General features: G+C 37.4%; 1 protein-coding gene across 6 annotated transcripts in view; it reads left to right on the plus strand.

The window, feature by feature from the left end:
• The window catches only part of SYBU (syntabulin), a 101,536-nt gene that overhangs the window by 45,331 nt on the left and 30,369 nt on the right, over positions 1-25,836 (plus strand). Inside the window, exon 1 of one of the 6 annotated variants that reach the window (XM_072603257.1) lies at positions 18,260-25,706. The exons of the other annotated variants lie outside the window; for them this stretch is intronic. The gene's annotated coding sequence lies outside the window, so the exon portion shown is untranslated. Of the gene's footprint in view, positions 1-18,259; positions 25,707-25,836 lie in introns of those variants that run through there. 6 annotated transcript variants of the gene reach the window in all.

Genomic DNA, 25,836 nt, shown 5'->3' on the forward strand with positions numbered 1-25,836 from the left:
CCTAGTGTCCATATGCTGGGCTTCTATCACTAAAATCTTTGCCACTTCAGTCAGGGCTGATTCATGTGAAATTAAAGTAATGATGCTTCAATTAACGCAGATGCCACTTATCCAACAGCTTCAACTATCCAGAACAGAGCAGCTTGAGCAGGAAGTAAAAAGACATCTAAACAACTAAAATAGAAGTCACAAAGCACTGGTGTCTATGCATATTATTCATGAGAGAGATTTTCAAACCCTCATATAGAGTCTAGTTATACTTTTATTAAATCCAGTTCAGTCAGACTTGGTTATCTGGCTCCTCAGGCCACAGTACATCAGAAGTAAATCTGAAGAAAGAAGAGAACTATGGGAGGCTGAGATCAAGCCCACTGACAAGTAGCTAAGAAGAGAGAGCTAGCTTTCATTCTGAAAAGAAATAGAGACAAAAAATAAAAATAAAAAAACCATTAGAAGTCATTGTACCAAAGGGCCTGTTTGATTTGTATCCCCAGTACATAGTCCTTGCCCCATGATATGCATATAGTAAATATTTGTTGATCTGAATTGAAAAGCAAACATCACAATTCAAAAAGCTGAGAACTCAAGTGCCATTTAGTATCTTACTGTCTTTGATAGCCCAGTAGACCTCAGTAGCCACTAAAGTCACCTATATGACCATGATTATTATAAGCCTGAACTCTCCAAGAAAGGTTCCATACTTTTAGTGTAGCCATTCAGTCAACAAGCATTTATTAAGTACTTAACAATGTGCTAGGAGGCTAAGCACTCCAATCTACCTCTACTGCTTTGCCCAATTTCAATCTCATGGAACAAAATGTCTCCAGTCTGGGTATCCCTAATAGTCCCCCTTCCCTGCTTTTCTGACTCCTTTTGTATGTTATCTCCTCCTATTAAATTGTAAGCTCCCTCAGGGCAGGCACTGTCTTTTTTATTCATTGTATACTTAGCAGAGTTCCTGGCGCATAGTAGGTGCTTAATAAAAAGTTTATTGGATTGGATAGAAACTAAGGCAAAAACACAAGTTTCTGCCCTCAAGAGGGAAGAGAGAAAGAGAGGGAGGGAGAGAAGGAGAGAGAGAGAGAGAGAGAGAGAGAGAGAGAGAGAGAGAGAGAGAGAGAGAGAGAGATCTAGACAGAGAAAACAGATAACCAAACAGATAACCAAGCTTGATTGAATTAGATTTAATAAAAATAATAACCAGGTTCCATGTGAGGGCTTGAGGGATTTGTGTGTGTGTGTACATGTGTACATATATATTGTATACATATGCATGTTAAAGGAGGGAGGTAATATCAGAGGGACTGGAGGGGGACCGAAAAAAAATCTCTAGTAAAAGGAGTAATTTGAGATGTGTCTTAAAGCAAGCCAGGGAAACTAGGTGTCCAAAAAGATGAGGGAGAACGTTCTATATATGTAGGACAGCCAGTGAAAATGCACAATCAGGAGATGGAATGTCCCTTGTGAGGAACAGCAAATCAGCCAGTGTCACTTAATCATAACAGAGTGCATGGATGGGAAAGCAGGATATTGTAGAATACACCTTAGAAATATTTTCACCAAAAGAAATTAAAATAAAGTCTTGATGCCTAAAGGGATAAACTTTAGTTATCTGGAAAGTTCACTTATGCAGACTACCCTGTTCTCTTAATGATGCTGAATAAATGGGGGTATTGCTGTGTTTTCATTCATTGCTATTGATTGGGAGTATCCAGTGTGGTATAAAAATGTAGGCAATCATGTGCTTACAAGAACAGTGCCTGGCACATAGTAGTCACTTAATAATTATGTTTAATTGTAATTGTATTGTAGTATTTACTTTGGATATGAAAAAACTAATGAAAATATTTGTCAAGCAGTATTCCAGTATGTATTTATAGGAAGCTATTGGTAGACCTAGACAAAACGCTTCAATCAAATATTAATAAGCATGTCCTCATTGCAATTAGTAAAGTTATGGCCCACCTCCAAAGGAGAGATTTATAATCCCCAAAGGAAACTATGACAATTAAGAAAGAATAATTTATTTAACAGGTCTTATTTTATGTTTGGAGAGCACAGAGTATCCTGAGATTTATGTATGAAGCTGATGCCATCCATGTTCGAGTTGCTTGCATGCTTCTGACTATGCTATGTTGTTAAATCCCACATATCGTAGAAAATCAGGACTATATGACTGTTAGGACACAAAACAAGTCATATAATGAGCCTAATTGATTTGGGAACAGAGGGGAAGAATTGGCAAGAGCTCTGGTGTTTTCAGTCAGCCTGTCAACAAACATTTGTTCTTACTATGGGCCAGGTACTGTGTTAAGTGCTAGGGATACAAGAGCAAAAACTGGGTCCTGGCCCCGCGAAATTCATAATCTAATGGGAGCAACATGAAAAAAATTATGCTTCTAAGACGTATATGCAGTATAAATGGATGGTGCTGGGGTTAGGTGATTAGGAAGGGCCTCCATAAGAAGGGAGAGAGCTTGAGCTGAGTCTTGAAGGAAGCCAGACAATCCAGGAGGTAGAGGTGAGGAAGGAGACCATTATAGGTCTGGGAGCAGGCAGTAAAAAGGCACAGTCTGAGGTGGTATGTGGTATTCAAGCAACAGCCCAGTGTTGCTGGATCTTAGAGTATATGGAAGGAAGTAAAGTGTACAAATAAGAACACTGGAAAGGTAGATAAAGACTAATTTGTAAAGAGCTTTAAAAGCCAAACAGAGAATTTTATATTTGATTGTGGAAGTGATAGGGAGCCATTAGAGTATACTGAGTGGGGCCTGAGGTGGCATGAGCAGAGCTGAGCTTTAAGAAAATCACATGGTAGTTGAGTTGGGAGTGTCTGGGAGCATGGAGAAGGCTGGAGCAGGGAGAAAATTATTACATGGTAATTTTTCTGTTCATTTTCTGTTTGGGACCAACAGTATTTTGTATGCTTCTCATACATATCGGTAATATTCTTTGACATAGGCTCATTATGCATTTTCACTAATGTTAAGGAGTAGTTTTACATTCCCATTCATATTGATCCCTAAAACTTCAATGCTTTCCTTCTGAGGCATGAAAGTGGTTACTCATTTAATAGTTTTCTCCAGTCGTTTACTTTACAATTTATCACTTGTCTACAAATCTAGGAAATAAGGAACAATTACGGTCTAGAGACCAAATCTACACAATAAGGTGCAATTATGATTTGTGGAACATGGTGTCACAGTTGATCAGCTTACAGTTTTCAGTATCTGATCCCAAGCCATTTTCCTTGTATCTGTAAAGCTCCCAATCAATTTAATGGGTACAAAAGGTACTGTAATAGCTTTTACATAGGAATAAGTATTTCTCAATTCTCATGTCCCTAGAGGTAGAAATCTTTAAAATTCCAGAACTTTGGGGATATATTACATGTATTCTAAAGCACCAAATTGGAGACCTGCAAAATGCTTGTTAAGGGAATTAATGTTTTAAGGACTGAGTAGTACAGGCTACCTGTATATAAGCAGTATACCTCTGCCTGTATGTAAGTCAAGCAGAGGTATACTATATTCAGAAGTAATACAGTGGATTTATCTACTGTCAGCACCCTAGATTATCCTGAAAGGGCCCAAGTCTGCACTTTTACACACCACTCATTTGTTAATACCTATTATTAGCAGGGTTGGTGTGAAGTTGCAGTTTTCTAGGTCATACAGTTTGGGGAGAAGGTTCTTTTAGGAATTTTTTTTTTTGCAAATGCTGTTATTTTTGGAATATTAAGCTCTTCTGTAAGAAAAGGACTGAATCTGTTCTATAGTTCCTGACACAGCAAAATAAATACTTAGATATTTAATGAGGTAATTCTCCCCAGTGTCATTTAAGCAACTACCTATTAGCATTAGGCATCTTTGCAAGTCATGGTAATTCAGGTTGCTGTTTATTAAGTTAATACTTTAGGTAACAAGGTTCTTGTCGCCAGTGACATTTGCCTTTATGTAATGGATGCTGTCTTCCATAACCCCACAGAATTTGTTAATATAGCCCCAAAGAGTTTGACATCCAAACAAAGAGTTATTTGGATTCCGGAAAAATATAGCTTAACAAAAGAAGCAGAGGACAGGTTGTTTGGAGTCATGAGACCTGGGTTCAGATACTGGCTCTGCTAGTTAGTACCTAAGTGACCTTGGACAGGTAACTTAAGTCTTAGTTTCCTTATCTGTAAACTGGAGAGGGGGAAGGGGTTGGACTTTTTTATAAAGCTAATTTTATTTAATTTTCAATATTTACTCTCCCACCCACCCCAACTCTCCATTGGAAAAGAAAAGAAAGGAAAACCATTCCCCCTTGACCATGTCCAAAAACGTACATCTCATTCTTCATCTTGTATCCTTCACCTCTTTATAAAGTGAGTAGTAGGTTTTATCACTGATTCTCTGAAATTGTGGTTAGTTATTGCATTGATCAAAGGTTTTAAGTCTTTCAGAGTTATTTTTCTTTATAATGTTATTTTTTATGTATTAATTGTTCTCCTGGTATGCTTACTTCACTCTGTACCAGTTCATATAACTCAGCCCAGAGTTCTCTGAGACTATCCCTTTCAACACTTATTATGACACAATAATATTTTATTATTGTGACAGATTAATGTGCAATCATTTATTCAGCCATCCTCTAACTGATAAGCACCACCTTTGCCACCACAAAAAGAGCTGCTATAAGTATTTTTGTGCAAATGGGTCCTTTAACTATTTCTTTGATCTCTACTAGACCAAAGGACTTCTAAGATCACTTTTTGCTATAAATCTGTGATAATATTTAAAGATTAAAAATACCTCAAACACATTGTTTTGTCCAGCTGTTTACACCTGTCTAATTAAACAAGTTAACTAGCCAATTAGATAAAGCAAAAAGGTCACATTAGGGAGTAATAAAAAATCAGGAATTAAGTGATGAGGGGCTAGACTATTATTGGCGATGGTGAGAATTGAAAGAATAGGATGATGCTGAGATATAGTGTGATGGAAGAATTTGTAGCACACAAGGTGAATTCAATGTTAGGATTAAGGTAAAGATGAAATTAAAAGTTAACTTGAAGATTTTGAAAATTTCATGGTATTGCCAATGGCAGTAATGAGAAAGGTGTTGGGACAGGGGTTGTAGGTATATACAGATCACTTTTTATTTTTGACCTTGACTTAGTTTTTGTTTCTGTGTCTTCATTTTTGTTTCTTATTTGCTATACTACATACATATGTTCCTTACAAGCAAGATGATTACTATATGTAGATACATGGAAGTAGTGGAATCTTTTTTGACCACCTAATTGGGAAAGACTTCCCAGCTGAAATAATTTAGAAAGTAAGAGAGTAAACTCCTTGAGGGCAGGGACTGGTTTTTCATACTGCCTTTGTATCCCCAGTGCCTGCTACATAATAGGTGCTTAATAAGAGCTTGTTGATTAATTGCATCTTTTCTGTACTGTTTGGGTTTTAGTGTATATGCCACTGAAGTGAAAATACTGGCAAACCACAAGTGGTAGTGACCATGCAACTGGGGAGGAGTAATTTAGGAGCTATCCTAAATAATTAATCAACAAGCATTTTTAAGTGCTTAGTATGTGCTGGTACATAGTGTACTGGTATTAGGTCCTACAAGACAAATGCAAAAAATAAGGCAATCCCTACTCTCAAAAAACTACTGAGCTATTAAGCGATCTTAGTGGTAATCTATTCATGATGAAATGGCCAATTGGGAAAGACTTCTTTCCTGATCTTGCCTAATCTTTCCCATGATACATGGTCAATCCATGCATGAAAAAAAGTCTTCTCTGTAGTATGTTCGACAAGTGGTCATCCAGCCTCTGTGAGGATACTTCTAATGAGGCTGGGGGCGAAGACCTACTGTCTCCCTACACAGCCCTTCCCACTTTTGCATAGCTATTATTGCTAACGATTTTTCCCCCTAACATTCAACCTACATTTACCTCTTTGAAATACAACAGCTAACAACAAGCATTTATTAAGGGCTTATTATATGCCAGTCATTGTACTAAGCATTGGGAAAACAAATATAAGCACAAAGTCAGTTCATACTTTCAAGGAACTCACTTCCATGCTAATTAGGGAGGACAGTATGTAAAAGGAAGTCCTGCTCTTGAGCAGGAAGAAGTTGGGAGAGGAGACGTGAAGATGCTCTGTCATAGAGACATCATAGAGAAAGTCCAGAGAGTCAGAAAGGCAACCTAGGAAGGAATTAAGACATGGTTGGTCTGGACATCCCCCTTAAAATGGGGGTTTGGGAAGGAATCAGTCCATAAGAGGTAAAGGCTGCTTGGGTGAGAGTACATCCAGCATGTAAATGGGATGGATTGAGCTTCCAGGTTAAAGAGGTATTTACAGCATAGAGAAGAAAGTTTAGAAAGTCAGAAATCCATCCTAGAGAGTAATGAATGAATATGGACAGGTTCCTAGCTTTTTGTCAAATAGTAGAAAGAAAATATCGAATTGTCTAAGAGGTTCCTGTACTATTTGTTATCTCCCTTTAAAATTTCCCATCTCTCTTTCTTGAACCATAACTAAACCACTGTAATTCAGATTACAATAGCAATCATCTCTTAACTGATTTCCTTGCCTCTACTCTCACAGTGCTTTTATCCATTCTACATTTTTGGTGTAGTACGTTGGTGGCTTTATTAGTATGGGGACCTCTCAGTGTGCAAGTTCCCTTCACAAAAACAGATTGGCAACTTCTCCATAATTTAGGGTACTAGAGAGCTGCCAAAGCACTGAGAAGTCCCTTCCAGTTCTAAATCTATGATCCTGTGACCGTCTTGCAAAATATTTCCAGATTAATTTTCCCAGTGCATAGCTCAAATAGCAAAACTCCAGTGCTTTAAAATCCCCAGTGCATAGCTCAAATAGCAAAACTCCAGTGCTTTAAAATCTTGAATAACTCACTAGTGCCTCCTGAATAAAGTCCAACCTCCTAAGATTGGTATTCAAGGATTGCCATGATCTCACTCTCATGAATCCTAAAAGCCACATTTTACACCACTGTCCTTTAATATACTCTACATTCTATCTAAATCATGCTCTTCTTCCTCAACAGTTTTGGTTTAATGCCTAGAAGTTTCTCTCCCATATCACTCAATTGAAATCCTACCTATGCTCCAGGACTTGGCTGAAATGCTACCTCTAACCTTGAAGCTTTCTCTGATTCTCCCCGTCAGAAGTTATTGTTCTCCCCACTGAATTCTGATACTGCTTAGTTTCTTTCGTACTTAGGACACTGTTTTGTATTATGTTTCTCTATATAAGTAAATTGTCTCTCTTTAACTTGCCTCCTCCACCCCAACCCCACCCCACCCAAATTAGAGTTTCCTTGAGGTGAGGGATCCTATCCTGATTTTAACTTTTTTTACTTCACTTGTTACTTGATACTTGATTTACTGGATACTTGATAAATGCTTATACAATGAATGAATCAGCTTCTCCTGGTCATTGAATGAGATTCTTTAAGGACATGAAGATGAAAATCATTATGCGAACTAAGGAGCGGCATTAAAAATGCAACCAACTCACTATAGGATTTCAAAGGGTTTTGTTCTTTGGTGTACTCTTACCCTTGTTTATTGTGACTTCTGCTCCAGCTGTCAGGCTGGAAAAACATCCCGCCCCAAATCAGGAAAAAGGTTTGTCTCTCTCTTGGCCAATGCAGCATTTGCTTTCTAGCGCTTTGTTAGAAAATGGTTGGTCTCCATTCATGAAAGCAAACGGTTCATACAGAATACTGCATTCTCCTGGGCGGGTCGGAGAGAATGCACTTTTTACTGATAGGCCCAATCTTACTCTGCCTCCTGTTGCTATGGTGCCGGGCAGATTTGCTTACTTGACCTGCAAATGCAAGGAGGCTCTGTCTCCATGGATACACCACTATGAAACTCCACTCCACTGAGAGATGAAAATGCACATGGTCTATCCCTGCAAAGACAAAGCACCAGAGGTGGCCACAAGGACTTGTTTGCAGTGACCATGTTTGCATTGACAGTCTCTGAAGCTCACCTTTTAAGTAAGTAATGATGCTTGTCGCAAAGTATTCATGTCTGTGGGCAACACCCTGGGTTAAAATCCATACCTGGTAGGGGAAGAATGGAGCTTACAAAGCCAGTTTCTCACTTGTCTTTCAGGAAAGCCCTTTAGCAAGATTCCATATCCGACTTTAAATTCTGGAAATGGTTTTTTTTTTAACCACTTGGGAATATCTTTTGTGTAATTCTAATCTTTTTTTTTTTTTAAAGGAGAGTTTATAAGTGCTTAACATTTTCTAACACTATTTCTGACAATTGTACCTCATGTGTTTGTAGAACCAAAGCCAGCCAAAACCAAACCCAGTGGTACGCGTGCCATGGGGACTACGAGAGCACAGCCATAAAGGATTCTCTTTGGCATTATGTGTGCAAATAATTCACCTAAGGGAAATGGGCCCCTGAGTTGGTTGAGAAGCTACACACCCATTATTAGAGAATAGCCAAGTCATGTGATGGTCTTCAGTTCCGTAGGAAAATTATTCAAAGCAAAATTATCCTGACATCTTCTTGGCTGGTTTTAATTCTAATGTCCTGCCAATCTTCTGGTACAGCCAGTAGAATCTCTGAAAGCCTTTTATGGCCCATGGGATTCACTTACTGATTTGATGTATTGCATTCAATAGCACACTTCCTCTTTGACTATTCACTTCTCTGGCCTGGCTCTTCCAAGTGTGTGAGGTTGGATTGCAAATGTTGTCTAAAACAAATGAGTCATCATAAAGTGTTTTTCATCTGGTAGGCAAATGTCGAATCCCTGAGGCATTCAAATTCATTAATAGAAACAAAAGAAAACGCTGAGGTCCTAGCCTGCTCGTCTATTTTAGAATTTTATGATAAAATGTTTGGATTTAGCCTGTCTATGAAAGATACTTAGTATCTTATAATAAAGAAATAAAATATGCAGCATCTTTTCTGACATTTTCTACTAGATTGTAGGATACATGAGGGCAGGAACCATGTATTACCTAAACTCCATCTCCCTTAGTGCCCAACCCAGTGCTCTTCACACTGTAGGAGCCTGGTAATTGTTTGTTGAATTGAATTGTATGTGAGAGAACATTATTTCAGTAGCATTGGCAAAAACTGGGAATGGAGCTGTTTTTCAGATTGAATTTTTTATAAATATGTATAACCACAGCCATACAAAAGAGAATAAGACTATAGTATGATGTCATCTTTTTTACCCCTGCATTAATTTCCTGCAGTGGAGACAAGGAACAAAACTTTGATTTTGGCAATAGAATTATATTGATAATCAATCTAATTCTGACTTGGTGAGGGGTAATATGGCTTTGTTGTTCAGTCACTTTTAATTGTGTCCCACTCTTCATGACCCCATTTGGAGTTTTCTTGGCAAGGATAGTGGAGTGATTTGTCTTTTCCTTCTCCAGCTTATTTTACAGATGAGGAAACTGAGGCAAACAAGGTTAAGTGACTTGCCCAGAGTCACAGAGCTAGGTAAATGTCTGAGGTCAAATTTGAACTCAGGAAGATGATTCTTCCAGACTCCATGTCTGGCACTCTCCACTGTGCCACCTACTTGCCTTGTATGGCCTAGTAGATAATATACTGGACTTGCAGTCAGGAAGACCCAAGTTTTAATCCATCAAATGTTTACTAGCTATGGGACTTCGGACAATTCACTTGACTCTCTCAGCCTCAATTTCCTTACAATAATGATGATAACAGAGTTGTTGTGGGGAAAAAATGTGTGTATGTATGAATGTATGTATTGTGTATATGTGTGTGTATTATGCATGTCACTTTGAAAACCTTAAAGCTGTATATAAATGTTATGTTGGAACAAATTCTGAGTAAGCAGTTTAAAAATGTGATATTGTCTATACAGGTGACAGAAAGAGTGCTAGGCCTGGAATCAGGAGAGGTTTGGGTTCCAATCCTTCCTCTCTCAATAGTGTTGTATGCCTGAACAAAGCACCTCTCTGAGAATCAATTTCCTCGTCTCTAAAATGGGGATAATAGTGCCTGCCCTGTTGTGAGGATCAAGTATATTATACACATACACACACACACACACACATACACATATATATACAAAGAGAGAATATGAATATATATATATATATAGATGTATATTCTATAATTCTTACAGTACTACATGGTTATTGATCGGTCATTTTTTTCAGTCACATCCAACTCTTCATGACCCCATTAGGGATTTTCTTGGCAAAAATGCTGGAGTGGTTTGTCATTTCCTTTTCCAGCTCATTTTATGGATGAGAAAACTGAGGCAAACAGGGTTAAAGTGCTTTGCCCAGGGTCACACAGCTCATAAGTGACCAAGGTCAAATTTGAACTCACAAAGATGGATCTCCCTGAGCCCAGGCTCCATGCTGTGCCACCTACCAGCCCCCAAAGTGATATATTGATTGCTAGCAATTATTATTTCTAATCAGAATCTTCAATGATAGATGAGGAGGAAAAGGAAGGGAGACTGGATCCCTTTCTTCCACATAGGGCTTAAACCTAGAGGCCCAGGAAACTTGTTAATTGCCTTTACCAGTGTTTCTTGCTTATTTCCTTATTATGTTTCACTATAGTATTTGATATCTATATCATATGCCCTACCAGGATTGACTCTCCTACTGACAAGGAAACTGAGTCAGTTTTTTCTGGCTTTTCCTGAAAAGAAAAAAAAGCATTTAACACTGGTTTATGCCCTCACAACTTTGTGTAGTGGAAAGAATACTAGACTTGGAGAGATACACATCCTGGACTCAAATCTTGGCTCCACAACTTACCTGTTATATGACTTCAGATAGGTCATTTCACCTTAGTGCTGAGTTCCCTCATCTGCAAAATGGATATAATAGGACTCAAAACAGACTACACAGGGTTATTGTGAGGAATGAATGGAATTATGAATCTAAAATGCTTCGTAATCACAAAAGGATTACATGAATAGGGGTTATTGGGACTTATTCACTTGTAGAAGCATGGCTGCAACCCCTAAAATTGGTCCAGCAATTCACTTTACCAAAACATTTTTCCCCTGCTCTTCAGTCACTTTCACTAATATCTGACTCTTTGTGACCCCATTTGGGGTTTCTTGGCAAAGATACTGAAGTGGTTTACCATTTCCTTCTCTATCTCATTTTACAGATAAGGAAACTGAAGCAAACAAGGTTAAATGATTTGTGCAGGGTTACAGAGCTAGTAAGTGTCTGAGGTTAGATGTGAACTCAGGACGATGAGTCTTTCTCACTCCAGGCTATACCAACATTAAGACATGAATACATAGAAAAGGTGAACAGGCAGAGCTTATGATATGTCTCTTTCCCCTTATGTGTGTGACTTCATGGTTTGGTAAATATCCCCTTAATACACTGATCCTACAAGTATAATCCACATTTAATAAAATGTTTGCCCTTATATGATCTTCCTAGAATGATCTTTCAGTGGATTAAAAAAAAGATAAAAAGGGGTTTAAGTCATAACATAGCATGTGCTTAATGTTATTAACTTGCCCTCATAATGTGACAGCTGGATTCTCAATTAAACTTTTAAGCTTACTTCCTCTCCAGAAAGGATTTCTGCCATCAGAGATACTAAAAGCCATGTTGTAAAGGAGTATCACTTTGATTAAGTAAAAAGTCTGTGACAGAACAGGAGATGAAAAATGAGAAGGGATAATTATCAATTGGTGAAACACCATTGCCTCACACAGCCACCCCCAGCCTTCTGAGCCCTCTGCATTTGCATCCATCCAGGATGACATCTGATCCCAGAAAAAATATGAAATCCACACCATATGCACAGACCCTGCTGGTGTTGGTTTAAAAATGCATGAAGAGTTGACCTAGATTATCTTTTGCAATTTTTTTCAAACTTCATTTCCATTTCCCATTTCTCCCTCCTGGCATCATCTGTGCCTTCCATCTGCCTGCCTTGGGATGAGGAACACAGAGCTTGAAGTATCCAGGGTTGCATTGGCTCTGAGACACCAAAGGCATTTTAGCACTGTGGTTTAAATTAAAGCCCTACCACTTGGAAACTTGGATTAGGTTTATTCTCTGTATAGGCCATCTATCTATCCTCTATCTGTCATCTGTCTACAGATATATAGATATAGGTAACTGTACATAGATACAAACATATATAGCACATGGGTGTATATGTATGTGCATATGTATATATTTTCTGCTAAGCATAATTACATATAAAAATAACTTTCAGATCATCTAGTTGGAATACAGCCACTGTAATATTTTAGAAAAAAGCTTAAATATATATCGCATTCCTTCCCTGGCACCTTGACCTTTGGGGCTCATACAACAGGTTTGTGACTAAGCACAACTCAATCTTGTTTGTATTGTAATTACATTGCATATATGTATGATGTCAGTAATGTAATCGGTTATGTGTCATTTGTCACATGCTTGTTGAAGTTTTGGTGTTGCCATTAAGTGGTATTTTTCCTCTCCTTTGTGATGTTGTATGGGCACAATTTTGAGGAATCAATAAATGATTTTACTGGTAATCAGTCCTTATCACTTGAAGGAGCTGGCAGCTGCTACAGTAGGGAGGGTCATCCTGCTTGTATTGTTAACAGAGACACTGTTCTGGGAAACTGGGCCATCTCTTTTGGCCCTTTCTGCACCATTGTGTGACTGATCAATGGTGGAGTAGGCACTTGCCCAATTCTTTGGAAGACTTCATTACTGCATAGGCCACAGATATGTTAGCCTCTTTCATGGTATAGCCTGACCTGGACATCGGGTGACTTGGATCCAACTGCTGACTCTGTGCCTAGTTTATGGCCTAATATTGGAAACTACTGTGCTGTAAGAGATATTCTTTCATTTGTTTTGGGGGGTATTTTTGTGTGTGCTGTAGGAAGATTGTGTTTGAAAAATGACTGGGATTCATTGGCCTGAGATCCTGCCTCATGATCAGATTTTTTTCTGATTTTGTGATTCTCATTAGAAATTGTGGGAGGAAGAAGCAAAGCTGTATGTCACAGACTTAAATACTAGTTCATAAAAGTCATTAGGAAGTACAATTCTATACTATAGAAATCTTGGTACAATGGAAAGATTGGAGATATTTGGTTTCAGATGCTAGCACTAGTACTTTAAGCATCTAGGTGACACCAGAAAACCTTTGAGCTCATTGTGATTCATTTTCCTTTTCTGTAAAATAAGGATAATTATATCTTGCACTACTGTCACACTTTGTAAGCTTTTAAGTGACATATAAATGTGAGCTATTGCCTCATTCATCTTTCATCATCATCATCACCATCCTCATTATTAATGAGGATGATGATGATGACTTGCAGGGATTTGGATGGTAATTTTGAGATTGCTAAGGAGTCAAATTACTTAGCTTCTCCGCCCCTCCAATTCTTCTAACCTCAGCCATTAATAGGTATTAACCCAACTTAAAGCAGTGATCCTGGAGATTTAACTTCTTCATTACTATCACACCTGCTCAAGAGAAGGCCCAGGTAACTGAAAGGTCTACTAAAATGGGTGTACAGGGGGAGAAACATGGCAGATGCCTAATATATTTATATTAAAATTTTAAGATAACTCATTTCACTTTTCTGTTGTCTTTTGGATTTCATGAAGGGACTTGGACCAAAAGATACCTGAGATTCCCTTCAACTCTTAGAATTCTATAATTCTGTGGAATCTGTATTTGACTCTGTGTGTGTGTGTGTGTGTGTGTGTGTGTGTGTGTTTTACAGGTGGATTGGAATATTCTCTTCCTTTGGAGGTATAGAAAACTTAAAAAACTTAAAAACACATTTTTACTATATGTTATACTATACTGTATTGCTGTATCCTACAAAGGATATAGAGTAACATGGAGAAAATAGTTATGTGGAAGGAACAAAAAGTGCCTTTTATGTGCTGCACACCGTATTAAGTGCTTTACAAATATTGTCTCATTTGATCTTTGCAAAAACCCTGGGAGATAGCTACTTTTTTTTAATCCCCATTTTATAATTACAGGCAGAGTTTAAGTGACTTGCCCAGATCACAATGTGCCTGAGGCAGAATTTTAAGTCATCTTCCTGATTCCAGACTCAGCTTTCTATCTACTGAGTCACCTGAGTCACCTAAGTTGCCTCTAGATAGAAGGATGTTGTGGGCCTCATATGTTCAGTAGGATATATGTAACATATGAGATGCAGTGCTGTTTACTGTGTAGAAATCTGGACTTGGAGGCAGGAAGGTCTGAGGTCGTATACCTTCAATATTACCAGCTATGGGACCCAGGGCAGGTCACTTAAGCTCTCTGTCTCTATAAAATGAGAGACTATATGGACTATATGATCTCTAATGTCCCTTTGGGTTCTAAATATACGATCCTATGATATGGATTCGATTAGATGGCCTCTGAGGGCCCTTCTAATTCCCAAATTCTATGACCCCTTATACTTTTTGGTAAGCTTCCTTAGATAAGATACTCAGCCCCTGATGAAAAAGTTCCAAAGGGCAAAGTATTATTCATTTGATCAAGTACTTAGATAGATATACATGGCATGTTTATCAAGGCTATTGATAAGACCACCATACTTTTAGTAACCCATGGTTGGCTGTCAGCCAGACTTGGCACACTCTCCCTTTTCACTTACAAATTTTGGAGTCCCTACCTACCTCCAGTGCTCAACCTGCCTCTTTCCTGACTCTCCCAATTGTCAGCCCTCCCCCAACTCCAGTCACTTTGTGCTATTTATACAGATCCTATATTTATCTATGAGTGAATGTGTCTCTCTCCAGTAGGATGTAAACTTTTTAAGGGTAGGTGGAACAAGGGGTAGCTAAGTGGTATAGCAGATAGAGTGCTAGTTCTGGAGTCAGGAAGACCTGAGTTCAAATTTGGCTTCAGACAGTAATTGTGTGACCCTGGCCAAGCCACTTAACCAGTTTGCCTCAATTTCCTTATTTGTAAAATGGCAATTATAATGATAGGGTCTACCTCCTAAGGTTATTGTGAAGATCCAATAGGATAATAATTATAAAGCACTTAGTACACTACCTGGCACATAGTAAGGACTATATAAATGTGTTACTTTTGATTTTGTATTCTTATACCTAACACTTAGTACCTTGTCTGACACATAGTAGGGACTTAATAAATGCTTTTTAATTAATTTTATTTTAGGATTCTGTAGTGACAAAATTCTGTGAATATTTTATCCTATTTGGGTCTCAGGACAAACCTATGAGGTAATACAGGCAACTAGATGGTATAAATAGAGTTCTTACCCTGGAAACTGGAGGACCTGTATTCAAATCTGGACTCAGACACTTACTAGCTGTTTCTGCCTTAGTTTTCTCATTTGTAAAATAGGTATAATGATATCACCTACCTCTCAGGGTTGTTGTGAAGATAAAATGAAATAATATTTGTAATGAAATTTTTTCATCTTAAGGTACTTTATAGATACTAGCTATTATTATTAATATTATTTGGGTATTAACCTCTTTTAATTATAAGAAAATTGAGACTTAAGAGGGGTTGTGACTTGTAACACAGAACCTATATGTGGCAGAAACAGGAATTAAATCCTAGTCTTCTAACTCCAAGTCACAAATTAAACCTTATTTATGCCATGATCCTACACTGCTTCTCAAAAGGATCTTGACAGTTTAGAACAATGAACCAAATTTATTAAGCTAAAATGAATTAAATGTTAAGTCCTTTAACAGAGGTTCAAAAATTAACTTTCTAGATATGATATCATCAACAGGCATTTATTACACATGCTAAACACATACTATAATATGCCAATTTGATATATGTAATACAATATACCAATATATGTATTATTATATATTAAATTATAATATAGTGTATATATTTAGTATACAGGGGAGAACTGGATGGGTTCTGAGAGATCATCCGATCTAATCTCTTCATTTCACAAATAAAAAAACTGAGAAATCACATCTAGAAAATGGCAAAACAACATCCTGAAGTTCAAAAAGTCTTTGAACTTTAAGTCCAGTTCCATGCTGCCTCTCAAATACTGGACAATGGCTAGACAAATAGATTGCATCAGTGGATCAAATTTAACATTATGAAAATGAATAGGTAAAAATGTAAAAATGTAACTGGAAAAATACTAAGCTCAGTGTATCAACAATGTGGCGTGGTCACCAAAAAACCAAAACATACAAAGAAAAAACATATTTGTATAGACTACATTAGTAGAAATCTACATCCACAATGTAAAGGTGATAGTCCCACTCTCCTCAGACCTGATCAGATTATATCTGGAATACTATGCTCAGTCCTGGAGTACATGTTTTAAGAAGCATGTTAACAATTTGTAATCATCCTGAGCACAGTGGCTGATATGATAATAAAATCCTTGTCATATAAAGAATCATTGAAGTATGATGGACCATTTGTGGAATTTGTTAGGGTACCTGGATTCAAAACCTGGTTCTGCTATACCCCCTTGACCTGAGATCACTTAACTTCTCAGGCTCTCATTTTCTTGCATCTAAAATGAGTTGGAGTAGAAAGCTTCTAAGATCCTTCTAACTCTGAACTGTTTTCCTATAAGGGGAATGCTTAGTTTAGAGAAGTAGTCTGGAATAACTCATGTGAAAATAACCTAGGGGGAGAAACTATTTTTTAAAAAACGTGAAATACAGATGAGATTTATTCGATATAGCTTCAAAGGAAAGAATTAGGAGCTATAGGTGGAAATGATATGCAGGCAGAATTCATTTCAATAAAAGGAGTAATTCCTAACTAAAGCAGCTAAGAAAGGGAATGGGCCACCTTGTCAGTTAGTGACCTTCCTATCAAAAGAGGCTTAGGACTTGGATAACCTCTTGTTGGGGATTCCTATCTCAGATGTTGGACTAGATGACCTCTCAGGTCTTTTCCGTTGCTAAGATATTTTACATTTCATGATTAGACTTCAATGCCAAAGACAAACTTTTTTTTTCCTAAAAGACCCTAACCTTTTGATTTTTCAATTTAGAATTTGAGGAGGGTCAAATTTGGGATGAAGAGATAAAAAAAATTCTAATCCAAGTTGTCGAGCAGAAAACCTTGCAGAATTCTAGCCCTTCTTGTCTCTCTTCCAGCATTCCATTCACTCCAGTCCCCAGCCCCACAATCCTACTTGTACTCATTGTTCCAGGTGAACATTCTTCTGAGTTTGGTCTGTGCTTTCCCACTTTTGTACATAATGTTCAAATTAGACATTATACTACAGTACAATATATTGTTTTATAACTGCTTTTCTGGGAGTTGAGCACTCAATCAAACCCCATTGTTTCCCAGCTACCTGGCATTCTTGCTGTTGAGCATTTTACCTGACATTGTTTCCTTATCCTCTTGTAGCTTAAGTCCCCTGAATGTATATCTGATTTAAAACATATCAATTTAATTCAATTCAATACACCTTTTTAAAGTTCTTTTATGAGCAAGGCACTATACTTGACACTGGAAATATAGATAGAAACAAAAGCAATCCTTGTGCCAACCCCCCCACCTCCCATTGGCTATTGCCTCTCCCCTGCACTTCCCAAATATTTTTAATTTATTTTGTATATACTTATAGGTGTTTCACCCCTCCCACCAGAATCTCCTTAAGTCTAGGAACTATTTGTTCCATTTTTCTTGTATTCCCAAGTACCTACTGGCAATTAATAGGTATTAATAAATGCTTGTTGACTGACAATTTTTCCATAATTAGGGTGCTGTGCTTTTGGGGATTTTTATTCATAGCTGGACGAAGGCATAGGTAGCATGCTCATCAAATTTGCAGATGGGAAAAACCTCAGGCACAAATAGAAAGACACTATAACTTAGAGACAGGATCATAGATTTAGAGCTGGAAGGGATCTTGGAGATCATTTAATTCTCTTAACACAGATGAAGAAAGAAATTAAGGAAGAAAATGGAAGTGGAACGGGAGTGTGATTGATCCCTGTCTCACTAGAGGAAAGTCTTCCAATAAAGAACAATTTATCAGTGATCATAGGATCATAAATCATTGATTTAGAGCTAGAAGAATCTCTAAGATTATCTAGGTCAAATTCTTCCTTTTAGGAATGAAGAACTGGGATTAAGTGATTTGTCCAAATTCATGCAAGTGATAAGTAACTGACACAAGATCTGAATTTAGGTATTCCATCCCCAAATCCTGAATTCTTTCTACTGTGTCAATGTTGGAGAAGTGATTCTTATTTGGAGTTGGTGGCCTCTAAGGCTCCTTCTAACTCTAAGACTGTATTATCATGTTTTCTGTTTTTCTGATTTGTCAAAATAGGTTTGATATTTGTCATGTAAATCCTGACAACTGACAAGATTATCAAATTTATTCAAAGCAACTGTTAGTTTTGTGAAGGGCAATGAATATAATGGGCATGAGCAAACTCCAACATATCACATATGAGGAATTGTTACATAGAAGTGGTAGAAAATATATTACTGCAGAAATACATGACAAAAATTTTAAAAGTGGAGCAGCACATAGCCAGAGCAAAGGTTTGTGTAGAGTCTCTGTGTGTGCTTCATTGGTATCCTCAAAATATCAGGATTATTATTATTAATAGTGATGATGGTGATGATGGCTAGCATTTATATAGAAACTACTATTTGATAGGTACTGTGCTAAGCACTTAACGTATTATTTCATTATTTCATATCTCATGAGAATGCAATTTGGGGTAGACCATCCTTTTCCTTCCATGACAGACTTAGTGAGGACATATATGAGAGTTGTACAGATTAGGTAGACTTGGATAGATTGTGTTCCTGAGTAGTGGAAAGAATTCCCATAGATCTTTTGGTGACAGTCTATTTGTAGCTTAGTGTAAATGAAATAATATTTATGAAACACATAGTAGGTGTTCAATAAATACCTCCTCCCTTCCCTTCTGTGCATGGCAACCACTCTGAGAGAATTTTGAAATTTTCACAAAAGTCATGTTAAGAATAATAATCTTTTATTATGAGTGAATTTTACCTTGAATAAGAGAAAACACAACGTTAGATACTAAATCAGAGATAGGGAGATGAAGAAAAGAGGACAAGAGAGGGGGATGAAGATACATCAAGATCACTTTCACACAAAAGGATATATCTTTGGGGAATATCCAGGTCTTGGGTGAGATAATCATCAGGTCATGAGTGAAAAATCATTTATTAATTATGTACTATGTGCAGAGGCCTTGGAATATAGATAGAAAAACAGAACACTCCCTATTCACAAGGACCACACATTTTAATAATGGAAACAGAACACAAAGCAGAGTTCAGCTACGGGGCAAATGGAAAGCCTTGATGGTCCACAGGTCACAACAGTAAGGTAAATATGTATGTGTATGTGTGTGTGTTTATGTGTGTGTACTGGATTACTTGTACTACATACATACATATGTATGTTTGTATATGTGTGTGTATCCATTTCTGATATTGAACCATTTGGTAGCAACAAGGAATTTGACACTGAGAATTTTTATTTCTTGGCCCTTGGGGCCAACAGAAAAAGCCACATATCCCTATATTCAGTGAGGTTATTTTCCCAGATGGTATTAGAGTACATATGGCTTGGGTGGCATTGCTATTCATTAGTAATTTATTCTTGGGATCCTAGACAATTGCCTCATGGTATAAGTTGGATCCTTAGGCTTATACTGTACTAGAATGACCTTGGTTTTAGTATCATTTCTGAGTATGTATTCATCGGTTAATATTTTGAACAGCAATAAAATAAGAGATTATAATCTACTTGTAGCTACTTAGCTCTTCTGAAACTCGATTAGTGGTTTCAGAATGCTTTTTGCAAGAGCATGACAGTAAACATCTCTGGGGAAAATGAAATGTTGTTTTCCCACATCCTTGGAATTCTATGCTGGCTTAGTTTATTTGCTTCTAAGACATATTACCCATTGTAGAGCTTTTCTTCCATCTTATTTACTGAAATAAGCCATAGACTTTATAATCATAACTTGTTCATGTACTAATATATGTAGTCATTTGTTAAAGTTTTGTTTTTAAAATATTTAGTAACCATTGTCTTCAAAGAAAAAATAGGGTAGACCCAATTTCTTAAGTTTTCATGGATGTCAATGCTTAAAAAGTAAACAGCATAAGATATTTGGTTTGATCTCCATAAGGTCATGGATTTAGAGCTGAAAAGACCCTAGAAACCAAGTATTCTAAACCTTTTTATAGATAAAGCAGCTCAGACTCAGAAAGATTAAATGACTTGATAAAATTTATATTATCCTTAATCAGTTAACAAATATTTATTCAGCCCCTGCTATGTGCCATGTATTCTACTGGACACTGGAGGTACACAAAGAAAGAATAAAACAATTCCTCCCCTCAGTGAGCTGGTATGTTATCCTGAGAAACAAGTACATATAAAAGTATACAGGATAAAAATAACATAGTTAAATACAAGGTAGTCAGAGAGCAGTGGGTAGGGCTTTCCTTGAAAGTAGAGATTTGTTATTTTAATTTTGCACCAAACAGTGCCTAACACTGGCAAATGGTAGGTAGTTAATAAATTCTTATTGATTGTTTGCCCTAGGTCACATAGATAATAGATCACTGAGAAAGGAGTTGAACCCCAGTTCTCTGATGTTAAATTCAGTTTTTCTTTCCATTGTACTGTGCTACCTCTCTATCTCCATCTGAAATGTCTTGACTTATAAATTTACCACCAAAGTACTACTCCACTGTTTTATTGTGGAATGGAGCTAACCCTAATGAAAGGTCTGAAAGGTCCTTCCAAGCTGAAAAAGCTTCCAGTATGAACCCAACAATGGTCCGTGTTTATTTTTCAAGAACTAACCCTGTTAAGTATGGAAGGGCTCATCCTCAAAGGGCTGACTACCCAGCGTTGATTTTTTTTCAGTTACAGCTGCTCATGAAAACTGTTAAGACATGAATTTAGCATCAGAAAGGGAGGGCCTATGCCAGTGAAATCATGGGGCCTTGAACTATTGAAAGATCAGTCTGGACACATCATGCGTAGACTGATTTGCCTCCTAAGTAAAGATTTGCTTGCAATTTCAGCTCCTTGAGGGTGGAGATTGTTTGAATTTTGCCTTTTTTATCTTTAGAGCCTAGCATTCTGCCTTGTACATAGAGGTCATTAAATAAATGTTAATTGAATTGAATCTGACTGTCCTTTCTTGGTTCGCTAATGAGAAGACTAGTGGCATGGCTCGATTTTATAAATTCCTCAAAAGTTCATAACTTGTACTTGCTGAAACCCATATGGTAAAACTAAAAATCTGTTTATATCAGTCTTTTCTATTATAATTACATCTTCAGTAGTGGTCTGGCATCTGACATTCCAAAAGCAAAGATGATGATTAGGTATCCTAGAGAGGATTGATACATGAAAATGCATGATTAATATTTCACCTAATATTATGCCATGTATATTAAACAGAGGACTCTACCTTACATTAGAAATATGCCAACTAAGACTCAAGCCTCCAGAAGGTATGCTATGATGTGTGTTCATGTGTTTCTGATCATAATCAAATCCAACAGTATTGAAGTCTGGAAGGCAACCAGCCCCAAAGCTGAGTTGAGCCTTTTAGTCAGACTGTGAAGGATGAGTGAGAACATGGGATGGTAAATTTAGGAAGCAAAGGGACATGTAAACTAGCTTACAGTGGCATTTTGACCTGAGCTGAGTTTTTCTACTTCTCAACTACTGGCTGAAGTGAAAAAGCCAACTGTAAAATAAATGTTTTCACGAAAGCCATAAAAACACCTCCTTTTCTTTTTATTTCACTGTCTCTCTAGATAAGGACTTTTGCATTGTCAAATTCTTTCAGTGAGACTTAATCCTCTTCAGATGTGGCAGGCGCCTACCTTAGGATTCAGCTTATTTCCTTCACTCTTTCGATCAACCCTGTATTTTAAGTTTGGGGGTCTGTACATGACATTGTAAATGGGACATAGGAACACAACCTAGAGGTCACCAAGGCCAACCATTCCATTTAAGAAATGAGAAAATTGATAAAATAATAACTAACACTTATTTACTATGTGCCAGGCACTGTTCTAAGTGTTTTACAATTTTTATCTCATTTGATCCTCATAATAACCCTGGGAGGTAAGTGCTATTATTATCCTCATTTTACAATGAAGAAACTGAGGCAAACAGGGAATTGAGTGGTTTGTTCAGGGTCACACAGTTAGTAAGTATCTGAGATGTAATTTGAACTCAGGTATTTCTGCCTCAGGAGTAACACTGGGCCATCTAGCTGACTTCTGAAGCAAGCAAGCATCCTTACCCTGAGCCCACTTAGAAGTCACTTCGAGCCATGTCGTTCTTTTCTTGGACAATTTACTTATGTTCTCTGAGCTTCAGTTTCCTCATCTATAAAATGGGAATAACATTTGCACTACATATCTCCTACAGCTGCTGTTTATTTATATGTTCATATTTGTATCTCTTTGAGGTTGGGTTTATTATGTTTTTTACTGGACTTGTGCTTTCCTTAGTAGTGTAGGAAATGGCTGATTGAGGAAACTCTCAGTGCCAAATGCAGATCTTTACATGCTTAACAATTTATAGTCTTAGAGAGTTTCCTGGAGGCATAAAAAGGGTACACAACTTATCAGGATCACACACTTCTTGACTTTCTGGGCTCCTTCTTCAGGGGTTATCTCCCCCAAAACTTAACAAAGTGATGTACACCCAAAATGTGCTTAATGATTTTTGAATTGAATTGAAGGGGAAGGCAATTCTAGGGTATGATAGACAACAGTTCCCAGTAGGGAAGTACTGGTTCAGAGTTTAAAACTGAACTGAAAATATTTTCTTCCTGTTCCCTTTGTATAGTAAATTATCAAGCAAATCCTTGGAAAGTCCTTTCATTGATGTTGCATAAAGTTTCCAACCTAGTCTGAAAACCCTGCAGAACAGACAGCCAGGAAAGAAAAGCATATGTGCCAGCAGTTCCTTTTGTGTAGAAGTTGTGAGGAAGGCAGATTAGATGAACAGTAGGAAGATATACTTCCAAGAAAATCAGGGGGAAATTGGAGAAAATATCCCTTTGAGTTATAGAAGGGCTCTGTTCCTCTCTAGTGAAGAAATGAGTTCATGGTGGACTACCATACTATAATATGTTTCTCAAACTATCCGATGCCTCTTTACAAATGGCAGTGCTCTAAGGATCTTGCTTCTTTTACTCCAAGGTCAGGGGATCTTAACCTTTTTGTATGTCCTAGATTCTTCTGGCAATCTGATGAAACCTATGGACTCCTTCTCAGAATAATGTTTTAAATGTTTATAAAATTAAATATATAGGATTAAAAAGGAAACCAATTAGATTGAAATGCAGTTAGCAAAATGTTTTTAAAAATAAGTTCATGGACTAAAACCCCATAGTGTAAGTTGAGCATTAGACAAAATCATAAATTTCCTATAGCACAAACTTATAAAGTTGCCTAGTTTTTGCCTTAAAACAGTTATATTTCCTTCTCTCTGCTATGGATTATTCTAACAACTATCTAGTGTGGAGGTAAGCAGAGATAAGTGTGTAGTTAGTTTAGGAGAATCTTTAAGATTGATAATCATGAAGTTTTGAAGCATGGACCTAGACAGGGTTTTAGATCAGCACTTAACCTACCACTCTTACCCACGTGGAAATCATATTTACCAAAGTGATAGCTTTTCTTTGACTGAGATTCACAAAGCCCTCTAGGTAAATTTTAGATATCCTATCTCCATTATTTAGTATACCTCAGGGTCTTCCCACTGAGTTGGGAACCTTATGTGATATCAATCAATAAGCATGCTAAAGATTTACTTGCTGATATATATTCCAAAGGGATTGGAGGGTAAGAAATGACCACCTTTTCTCCAAGATATTCTCTACTTAAAGTTTAAACACGACAAGTTGTTCTTTGATGTGGCCTAGGGATATCTGCCATTATTGACTTCTGATGGATGTTAGTTCTGATTTCTTCTCCAGTCCTAAATATGTTTCAGCTTTGTTGAGGGCCTGGCTTCACTGGAGAGTTTCTCTTATTTCCCTAGAATGATTCTGTAGTCTGAGAGATCTTGCCAATTAGTATGCTATTTCATTAATATTTTATGAATTCATTCATTCATTTGACAAACATTTATGGAGTATCTACTCTCCACAGGGTACTGTGTTAAGCACAGCAGCTAGTACAAAGGTTTATAATGAACAGTCTTTATCCTTCAGATAATTATAATCTAATACGGGAGAATAATCGGGGAGATCTATCCCCAAGTAACAACACATTCAAGGTAGAATGTAATAAATGTCCTGTACCTTTATACAACTGAAGTACTACAGGAGTTTAGAGGAAAGAGTGAACACTTCTGGATGAGATGATCAAGGATGACTGTAGAAAAAGTGACATTTAAACTGGTTCTTGAGTTATGGGCAGATGTCAAATTATGGTGGACTCCTATATTGTAATATGGTAGAGATAGTATTTGTATTATGTGAAAAGAATTACATAGAGGTAGTAAGAAGGAGAGAAAAGGACTTCTTGGAGGAGGGAATAGTATAACCAAAGGAAAGAAAGTAGGAAAAAACCAAGTGCTTCTGAAAACAGTAAGTACTATAGTTTTCCTAGATAACTGAGAGGCAAAGATAACTTGGGTGTAGGGGTCCTTAAATGCTGCTTTATTTGGTAAATAATAGGAAACTATTAAAGTTTTCCCAACAAAAGAGATAATAATCAAAGGAGTGCTTTAAGAAGAATGAATTATCATGTGTGTAGGATGGACAGAGTATGTGTATTGGGGTGGGGAGCAGTCTGGAGGCATGGATACCACTATAATCATTCAGGCTTGGAACTAGAACAGTGGTGGTAGGGTAGGTATGAGAGAATCATAAAAGTTGAAAGAAGAGACTTTGGTGGTCATCCAGTCCAACATCCCACTCCATGAGGAATCCTCTCCTCATTTTCCCCCAAGAGATCATCTCTTGTACTTGCTGTACTTGCTGACAGTAGTCAGCAAGAGCTCACTACTTTACAAAATAGTCCATTCCCTTTTAGGATTGCTAGTTATTAGAATTTCATTACTTTGTTTCCCTATAGTATCTGCCTATTGGTCCTAGTTCTGATCTCCTCAGTTATACAGAATAGATCTAGTCTTTCCCTAAAAGCATCCAGTTTTAAAAGACTTCTATCACTCTTTCCATTCCTCCTCTTCCTTCCCTTTCTCCCTCAGCTTACTTCTCTCTGACTTCCTCTCCTCTTTACTCCCCAAACATGTAAAAGTCTCCCAGTATCCCAGTTCCTTTAAATTCCTCATATGACCTATTCTCAATCACTTCCCCCTGGATATATTCCAGTTTGTCATTGTTCCTTTTAAAGGGTGGAACCTAGAATAAAGCTCAGAACTGCAGCCTTTGTCTGACCAGTGAAGGGTACATTGAGAAGTACTACAGTTCTAAGAGGAGAACTGGGTATGTTTGTAGGCAGAGCAAAAGAGGCCAGTGGAGAGGCAATGGAAAATGCCAGAGAAGGGAAATACAAATGATGGGAAAGGGTCAGGGGGGGAAAGATTAAGGAGAGGTGAAAAAGTTAGCTTTGGGAAGAGAATGGACACTTCTTTCCCCTGTGTTTCTTTATTCCAAAAACCTTTCCTCCACCCTGAAGTTCCTTGATGCTATTGTCCTGGAACAGCTGCAAAAAGGTAGGAAATGCTGGAGAATTTCCATTTCTAAATTAAGCTGATCGTCTTAACAGCCTGTTTTTGCTCCTGTGTCTGCATCCTGCAACTTGATTAAGACTGGGGAGAGAATTAGGAGTGTTATTTTGTACCT

The sequence above is a fragment of the Notamacropus eugenii genome, chromosome 4 (assembly GCF_028372415.1).
Source record: "Notamacropus eugenii isolate mMacEug1 chromosome 4, mMacEug1.pri_v2, whole genome shotgun sequence".
In the NCBI taxonomy this organism is placed as follows: domain Eukaryota; kingdom Metazoa; phylum Chordata; class Mammalia; order Diprotodontia; family Macropodidae; genus Notamacropus; species Notamacropus eugenii.